This window comes from Centroberyx affinis, unplaced genomic scaffold, assembly GCF_046629955.1.
Source record: "Centroberyx affinis isolate AG114_WGS23_722 - 3 ecotype Tasmania unplaced genomic scaffold, CSIRO-AGI_Caff_v1 ptg000458l_1, whole genome shotgun sequence".
Taxonomy (NCBI): Eukaryota; Metazoa; Chordata; class Actinopteri; order Beryciformes; family Berycidae; genus Centroberyx; species Centroberyx affinis.
In genome coordinates, this window is record NW_027279118.1 from 79,270 (window position 1) to 89,067 (window position 9,798).

Consider the following 9,798-nt stretch of genomic DNA (forward strand, 5'->3'; position numbering starts at 1 on the left):
CTGGATTAGAGATGTAACTGGCTGCCTTTGTCCTGAGGAACAAGAAGGGCAATGATGTTGTCTTGCAGTACAAAAGGCTGCGGGGGCAGCCGGGACATCGCTGTATGTATTTTGATGACGTCATTTATACTCCTTTTCAATCTGTGGAGGTTCACATAATGTTTGATTCTGGACACGAATCAAGCACAGTTAATTGAGTAAAAGCAGATAAAATGTAGAATAGGCCGTGGGGTAAAAGTCACCCAGTTATGTCCATTTTAGCTTGAGGTGAAGAGCAGTAAAGAGCATGTATTGAAGCATGTGATGTTAAATGTCGCCAATGAAATGTAAGTGAATTCACTATGGGAGGTTAAGTGGGTTGTTAACCTACCTTGGACGTGGGGAGTGTGTGTGTGTGTGTGTGTGTATGAGTGTGTGTGTGTGTGTGTGGAGGAGATTAGATGTATTTTTAATGTATTTAATGTCCTCATTAAAATGTCAGTAGTTCATCATTTTTATGAACAGGTCACATTTTTATCCTAAACCCTTGTGTCATTCAAGTGACTGGCAACTGCAAACTTTTTACTATATATACAGTATATATATAGATATATTACTATGGACTATAAACTAGCATATTCGCTTTGAAAGAGGTAGCGGGGTCAAAGTATGAAGGTCCTCAAAATGGAAACACCCTAATGCAAGTATCTCAAAACTGTACTTATGCATTGCTTGAGTTAAAATCCCTTCCCCTCTATTCTATACTCTATTCCCCCCTATATCCCCCCCCCAGACAGCTCCCTAACTGACAGCTGCTCAGGAGTTCATTGATGGATCTGTGACGACTGCTGTTTGCTAGTTAAGTCGGGCAAAGGATTTAGAGGGATTTCAGGTCCCAGGAGCCATTTCCCATTGAACGCTACGGGCTTTATTGACTGAAGACCCGTCCAAAACATGCTCACTGTTGTCGCTGAAAGGAGATCTTAAGTTAAACCCATGAACTCGGTCAGAATTGTCTTTACCTTTGTCGCAGGCTTTTACAACAACAACATAGTGTCCACATAAGCCATGGTGTGGTTATTAGATATTTTTGCAGTTTCCCTTAGACTTAAATGTCACTGCTCCAGTCCCTTTGACCCTCACCAGGTCCTACAACTCAGAGAGACATGTCTCTGTCCATACAAAGTCTCTGTTGTTCCTCTCCTTGGCATTTTTGTGTTGTTCTGTGGAGGTCGCTCAGATGCCAGTACCTGAACTTTGTCTCACTTCATTGGACAAACTTGCTGCATCATGTAAATGTCACTCTGACTGTTTCAGTGCTGTATTATTAAAAAGGCTTAAAAATGCATCATCCCCATGTTAAATCCCCTAATTTTCTTCTGTTTTGTCATTTCAGGCTATGCAGACAGGGGTTATAATGAGCTGTAATTGTACAGGTGCATGACGCGTAGGCCTATACCAAAATAACTCCATTTATGAGGAAGATTAGTCCAATAAGTAGAGCAAATGGTTTGAAGATAACATCAGAGTCGTGCTCATGAGAAAACAAAAACTGCAGGTAAAGCATAATCTAATTTTTATGCTTTCTCTCCACTGTTTCTGTTTCTCTCACACTTTTCTCTCTCTCTCTCTCTCTTTCTCTTTCCCTGTTGCTTGCCCAGCGAGGCAGTGGTGCAGTGTGGGAAACTCTGGAGGAACCTATTCCCCTGTGCGATCAGGCCCTCGCCACGCTCAAATATGCTTAGTGCGTCCCACCAAAGCCCTTATTTAGCGCTTTGCTTTTTGAAGCGCTGGAAAACTTATTTCCCCCTTTCCTTCATAGAAAAAGACAGGGGAGTGCAATAATGTTGTCGCATTTCATGCACCAGTCAGCTCCCAATGGGCTATAGACCTGTGAATAGTTGACTTAAGTGGAAATCAGCTTTTTTGTTGGCCTGGCTGGAGGCAGTGGTGCAGTTCTGAGCAGAATGAGGCCAAGTAATCAAAGGCTGTTTATGAGGCCATACGTAGTAGTAATAATTATAATAATACTACTACTACTAATAATAATAATGATCTTTTTTTATATAGCACTTTCAAAACAAAGTTACAAAGTGCTTCACAATAGAAATACAAGCTTAAACAAATGACATAGATCAAACAAGGATAATGAAGTGGAGCAGTGATAAAAAAAATATATTGAAAAATAAAACAAATAAAATTAAATAAATAAATAAATACTTACAGCCACAAGGACACAACAAATTGAATAAATAACAGACAAGGCAAACAATGAAAATAACAGACAAGGCAACAAGAATAATAAGGAGCCACATTTCTTTTTTTTAAACCCTTTTTAAAAAAAGCAAGTTGTAAGAAGTCATAAGTCATAGTGGTGATGTAGCGCTATTGCATTTTTCCCTGTGAATAATTTGGCCAATTGTTGCCATCAAGAATATTTATGCATGTTTGTATTGATCAGGAGAGTGTTGTGAGAGGGAAGGTTGTTAGAGAGAGAGAGAGAGAGAGAGAGAGAGAGAGAGAGAGAGAGAGAAGAAGAAGAAGAAGAAGAAGCAGCAGAGAGAGATGGGAGGGGTCTGTAAGTTAATGATGCATTCACTTATTGGTGACTGATAATATCATATCAGGAACTAATTGCCTGCACCACTGCCTCATTAAACACAGCGAGACGTCCCACCATGGGGCAGCGGCTGGACACCTTCAACCTTCATCCACATCGCCGGTGCCTCCACACATCCTCTATTTACTCCCCCCTTTCTTCAGCTTCTTTGCCCTTCCATTTCCTTCACCCTCTTTCTAACGTCTCTGTTAGCGGCGTCTGTCTTTCCTCAACTTCTGAGAGGATGTTGGGATTTGCAGGTTTGTTCATGGATTTCATTTCTCCCTCTGACAATTGTTCTGACGTCCAGTCACAATCCAGCTCTTTATTCTTCAATCATGTCAATTTCTCCCTGTTTCTCTGGCATTTTCAATTTATGCCTCTTCCTGCTCTTTATCTCTGTCCCCCCCCCCCCCCCCCCCCCCCCCCGCCCTTCCGTTCTAATCTATCCATCTCAGTTTCAGTCGGGCTTTCTTATATCGTATTCTCTCCTCTGTTCCTCATCTCCCCATTATCTGCTCTTCTTTAATATGTTTGCGTCTCTCTTTCCTTCCATCTCTCCCTCTCTCTCTTTCTCTCTCTCGTTCACCGCAGTCACCTTCACAGCCCTGATCTGGAGCAGTTGGCTCGTCTCCCTCCTTCCCTCCATCCATTCATCCCTCCATCCCACACATGCCCGTTGCCCTGCCTCTGGGCCACACTTCCCCTCCCCTCCCCTCCACACCACTCCACTCCACCTCACCTCTCCCCCCCTTTTATTTATGGGAATATGCTGATGGGGTGAACCTAGGTAAAGATAGAATATTTCTGAGAAGAAACAGAGGGGGAGAGAGAGAGAGGGAGAAATAGAAATAGAAATAGAAATGGAAAGAGAGAGAGAGAAGAGAGATGGCGGGAGAGTGAAAGAGCACACACAATTAATCATTGACCTGTCATTTGTCCTAAAAAGCAAAGCGACCATTCATCAAAGGGAGCAGAGAAAAATAACGAAAAGGGTGAACAAGGGAGAGCGAGAGCGAGAGAGAGAAAGGAATATGTATCACAAGAGGAAGCAGGATCTAATTGGGTCAGCAGCAAATAATGTAGCTGTGTTAGTGCTGAGCTTGGCTTAGGGGTCGGAACAGCAGACTATAGCTTGAGATCAACCTCAGCATGAGACTAATTCAATCTCATGAGAGGCAAAACGAGGAATGAGGCGACGCTGATCCTCCTGAGGAAGCTCACTTCAAATCCAAGCTCATGTAACTGACTCCAACCCTCACATGCTAACCTGCTGCATGGAACAGAAATGATGTCAACGAGCGGCGCCACAGGGACCTGTTATGCATTTTTATCTCAAAAAACGCACTCCAAGAAGACACACAGGCCAAAAAAGAGCAGGAACTACAAACTAAAAACAGAGAATGAAAATAACACAGTTAACCCCAGGGAATATCAATCTGTCAATCTGTCATTTTATTTGACAGCGGTTTTTCTTTCTTTTTCAACACACTGGCTCGGCCTGTCACAAAACATTAGAAGAACGAGAACTTGTTCAATGACATTGAATGGGAGATAAGACGAAAAAGAAATACACGTCTTTTCTTTTGTGTGCCCCCCCCCACGCTTGTCAACGTTAAGGACAAATCACGGGTAGGGGTTAATGGGATCTGTCTCTGTCAGAGCAGGCCTCAGAGAGAGAGAGGGGGGGGGGGGCAGAATCAGGGTGGGGTGGAAGTGGGCGGCGGAGGTGGAGCTGGGGTACACCCTGTTGGGAGAGAGAAAGAAAGAGACAGAGAGAATGATAGAGGGAGCTGCCTCTTGTGAGAGACCGGGAGCCGAGGGGCTAAAGTTGTGGACGCGGGGCATGGTGAGAAGAATAATGCACCTTGACAGAGCAGCGCTCTCTGCCAACACGACCAACGATTCCCCCTGAAGCAGAGCGATGTGGAGCGCAGGCAGTACCTGTGACAACCGCTGCCACCCTGGGGCAACATCAACAGCCCGGCCACCTGTTTTAAAATGCACTCCCCCCCCCCGACATAAGCGCTTCCCCCGGAAACGCCGCCTCTGAAATCCCTCGTCACTGTCAACGTGCATAACTGCCACTTCACAGTTCCCGGGTTAAATGAATTCCGATGCAGATTCGTGCAAAGTTGTCAGAAAACTCACAGACGGATCAAAATGAGCATCATCCGCGTCTCGACTTGACGCCGGGAGACGTCCTGCGGCTGCCGCACCGTAGCGCGTCGACTTCGCTTAGCTGCAGGTGCTGGCAGTCGACGCTCAGCGTGACACGCTGTCGCCACAAAGCAGAGTAGGAACTCTGGAAGTCAAGATATGTCTGCGTACGCTTCCCAAGGGCGAGTGTAGGATGGGGCGAGCAGGTTCCCCTCGATCTGCATTGGGAGATTTATGCGATTTCCTTCCCCCCGTGTGCCAAACAGAGAAATATTCAGCGGTGTTATGTAAATAGAGGTGGGCTTTATCTCTTAGAGCTATACGGCAATGGCTGGCTGAGAGGTTGGGGAAGTTGCGCTTGTATACTTAATAGAAAACCTGTGCCGCTTTGTGCTGTAGTAATGGGAGGAGATTATCTTGCCATGCAGAAGGACTGGATGAATTCTCCTTCACAAATTGCTCTCACTCTCCTCTCTCCCCCCTTCCCACCACACTCTCTCTCTTCCTCTCTTATTCATATTATACTCATGAGCAACATGGATGCTCCCATCATGCCAACATGGAGCCTCAGGATGCACCGTGCATGGTCTAGGATGATGGCTTTGTCCTTGACTTTTGGGTTTTGGTTTGGTCATGAGTTATTTGATTTTGTTTCTTATGTGCTTGTGACCTATGCAATATTTCTGAATGACTTTGTATTTGTATGTTTAATGAAGAGTATTTTGAATTCAGCTATCTCTGTATATACCTCTTCTTCGTCTTCGTCTTCTTCTTCTTCTTCTTCTTCTTCTTCTCGTCCTCCAAAATATTTTACTCATGTTGGACTGGATCTCACATCCCTTTTTCTCCCTGGTTGCTGCTGCATATTATTTATTTTTGGACAATGGCAATGGCACTGTCTTAAATATCCATCTGATAGACTACCTAATGTTTACCCCTGAGAGGGATCAATAACCCAGGACCATTGCCCAGACTTCATTCTTCAAGCACAATTGATTACAGTTCATCCACCGGACTGGCCAGGACATGGTAAGCGAGACAAATCCATGTGCTTTGGTGTCACTGTGAATGGAAAATGATGTCAATTCAGCCTGTGCCTGTCGAATTTACCCATTACCTCCCTCGCCGCATTGTCAGCCCACGGTTATAGTATTGTCACCCTTAGCAATCAAGCAATATTTAGTCCATCGTGAGGCCTTTATGGGACATCATCACCGTTTGATCGTGTTTTTTTTTTCAAGTTAATTTGAGAAAATTTGAAGAGCTTTCGGCAGTGTGGTATTGTAGAGATGAGTTGGAGATCACTCTACTTATTAGCTTTCAAGAGAATTTGGACACAGCAGCACAGAATCCAGTTTTAAATGAAAATGGCTCGACATTATGAAAACAGTGGGCTCTCCATTGTCTCTATACAATGATTTTGCAGTGATTGTTCTACATATTTCTGCACATTCACTCTCCAAGTTAACGTCTGTCGACATAATCTCCTTCCCTCACTTCCCCTCTTAGTTATTTTTCCTAAAGTCAGCTGCTCTAAATGGCTTCTTCCCATTTTGCTCCATCTCAGATCTCAAGAGACGCCATCAGGACCGTCACGACTCTGCTAGCAATTAAAACTACATGAGAAATCCACAACTCTGTGTCATTCACCCATGACCTGGACATGTTGAGACTGCCATCAGACATGAGAGGCCCTCCCGGTACAGTGTGTCTCCGGGGGGGGACCCGGCCACATGGAGAGGGGTCTGAGAGTCTCGGCGGTCGACGGGTCAACTGTGATCTCGCTCTCCAGCTGTCTAACTGCTGTTGTGGGCGGAGTGAGCGCTGACCCAGGAGGCTATCATGGAGAGACGTGGTGGTTTGTTTCCACTGGCGAAACCATGGCACTCTCACTGAGGACAAGAGCTTCTGTCGTCTTTACGGCTGCGGGACTCAAACAGCCAATGATGAGGTATAGCTCAGTGGCGCTGATGCATCCATTTCATGCCACTTAAAATGTCCTCGCATGTGGCCCGTGACCACAGTACCTATTTATAGATGACAGGTTGGCATAAGTAGACTGACTATTCATTTATCTCATTTCAACTCATTTAGCCCTCATGTTCTTTTTGCAAATTAATGAATATACAGTGTAATGGTCTGTTAACATAATATTGATGAGCTAATGCTGATCGTAATGAGATGACTAAAGTCAAATCAAGCTGTTTACAAAATGGACAAGCGCACACACACACACACACACACATGTATTTGTCCCATTCTCCCTCCAACTGACCATTAATTTAATTGACCAGGCTTGTTGTTCATCTGTTACTTTTCAACCGTGGAGAATGAGATAGTTATCGGGAGATGTTTGCGCTCCGACGTTACGCCAACCAGCGATACTTCATTAAATTGTTATATTGTTACATTTTTCATATGCTCCACCATGTGCCATAATCAAAGAGACTCTCCCACTACCTATCAAAGGGAATAGGTTTGGACTCGTTTTCCCAATGAGACTGACTTTTATTTTTTACATCCATGTCAAATCCTTTGAAGTTTGCTTTCTATAGGGATATATACTATAGTTTCCATATGGAACCCATTCTTGATCATCGTCATTTGCTACTTCATTCATTCATTCATTCATTTTCTCCACCAGCGGGCCTATCCCAGCATACATTTGGGCAGAAGGCAGGGAAACACCCTGAACAGTTCGCTAGTCTATCTATTATTGATGTATTGTTGTGCTTGATTCATTTTATTAATGTGGCAGATGGCAAGCTTACTATGAGGGCTGCCACAGTTGGACACATATAGACAAAACACAAGCGCGCGCACACACACGCACATACACGCACATGCTTGGTTGGGATTAACACAGTCTAGTCAATACAATGGCAGTATGATTGTATGGCTGGCAGTGTATTCCACAAGTCAGTCAGTGAGATGAATTTAATTTCCTCTCTCCATCCTCCAGCGTCTCAATTTTTCATCACCGAAAGCAATATTTCCTATTGCCTTCACTGTTTTCACACTATTTTCTGCCCCTTTTTCCTCTCTATCTATTGATCTCTCTGTATATTTGCCTTTGTTTGTGTCTGTGTTTGTCTGTTTATATGTCTGCACAGTAGTATGTACTATGTAGGTCTGTCTCTCCATCTGTCTCTCTGTCTCACGCCCTGTGTCTGTCTGTCTGCCCCCCCACACACACACACGCACACACACACGCACACACACGCACACACACACACACACACACCCTCTTCTCCCTGGGTTTCCTCAAATCCCCCCACTGCTGAGAAAGTGAGTGACAATACTATGTGCACAGTCTGCAAAGGACTGACAGGGAATTTAACCAGACACGTCACAACTAAGGGGAAGGGAGGGAGGGAGGTAGGGAGGGACTGAGGAGGAGAGGAGGAGTGGAGAAGAGGAGGAGAGCGAACGATGAACAGAGACGGAGGAGAGAGAGGGGGAGAGAGAAAGAGAGAGAGAGAGAGAGAAGGATATATTGACTCAAAGCTGGTCTGCATGCTCCTCAGTGTGTGAGAGACAGAGGACGTGAGAGCAGGCAAGATGGAGCGCTGGCACAGATGAAGACTGTCCCTGGGTACGTGTGCTGGTGGATGTGCACGTCTGTGTCTGTGTACGTGTGTGTGTGTGTGTGTGTGTGTGTGTGTGTGTGCGGGTACGTGCGCATGTGTGCATGCCTGTGCGTGACTCTGTGTGGAAGAGAGTGAGAGCAGATGAGTGAAAGTGTGCACAAGCAACATGCTGTAAGGGATCATTTCTATTTGGGTACCCTTGTGTGAATTTGTGCGGCGCTACATGAGAGCAATACGAATGAATGAGTGTGTGTACTGAAGACGGGGAACGTGCATTTCTGAGTCTTTATCTGTGTGTTGGGGCTCAAAGCATATGTTGTGTGTGAGAGGGAGTCTGTTTAAGTAACTTGGCTGCAGGAGCAAGGAGAGATTTCCTCTTTGGGAAAATGCATGTTTACGGCTGAGTTAAGCCTTGGAAATGTTCTGCTTGGATACGGTTTGTTATATTAGCAGAACTGTAGGTTGATGAAAGATGGCAATAGCCTTGATGTGCTTGTACATAGTATATAAACTTGTAGTGTGTGTGTGTGTGTGTGTGTGTGTGTGTTTATGTATGTGTGTGAGAGAGAGATAGCGTAAGAGTGAATATGTGTTATGATGCGCTAGAGGTGCACCATATTACTATACCAATATTATTGCAAACAAAGTAAAAAAAAAAGGATTTCTTCAGTACTCATCCACAACCACAATACTTTTGTTACCACTTCCAATTTTGTCTATGTTACTTCATTCTGTTGAAACTGTATCTATTTTAAAAGGCATGCTCATAATCTATTCTGGCAATATATCTTCTAGGTAAGGATCACATAGCATTTCATGTCGGTAACATGATCCATGGGTTAGTTCTTATTAGTGGTGACCATCATTAATAAGTACCGCTATATGGGGGCACCACCAATAAGCAGGGTGTTCATCGTTACATAACAATTTGAATGATGTCTTTGTGATTACTGAAACCAAACCAAGTCATTACCATAAAGACACAATGTTACTGTGGGAGTGCATGAGAGAAATCTTTTTTTTTTTCACTCTCTCTTAATCACCGTGAGCGAAAAAGGAAATGATAATGTTTGGCTTAACGTGGTTGGAGTTTGGCAAGAGTTATTACGCTTCATTTACTGACAAATATGCTAAGGACTGAGAAAGACTTCAAATAGTATTATGTAAATATTGCTCAAGGGAGTTGCAGATGAGAGAGAGAGGAGTGAAAGAGAGCGATAAGGGAGGGATTAGAGTGAAGTGCAGATACACAAATGACATCACTTGATAGAGAGAGTTAATACTTCACAACAATGCACTTGAATATTCATTCAGAGCACAGACTTGGTGTACTGACACAATATGTGAGTCACTGTTGAAGTGCCATAGGTTCTGGCCAATTCCATTCCGGGCCTTTGGGAAGTCGGAATTGCATCAAAACAGAAATGGCTTTCCTCTAGGACATTTCAAGTGTGCCGTGAATTGAATTTC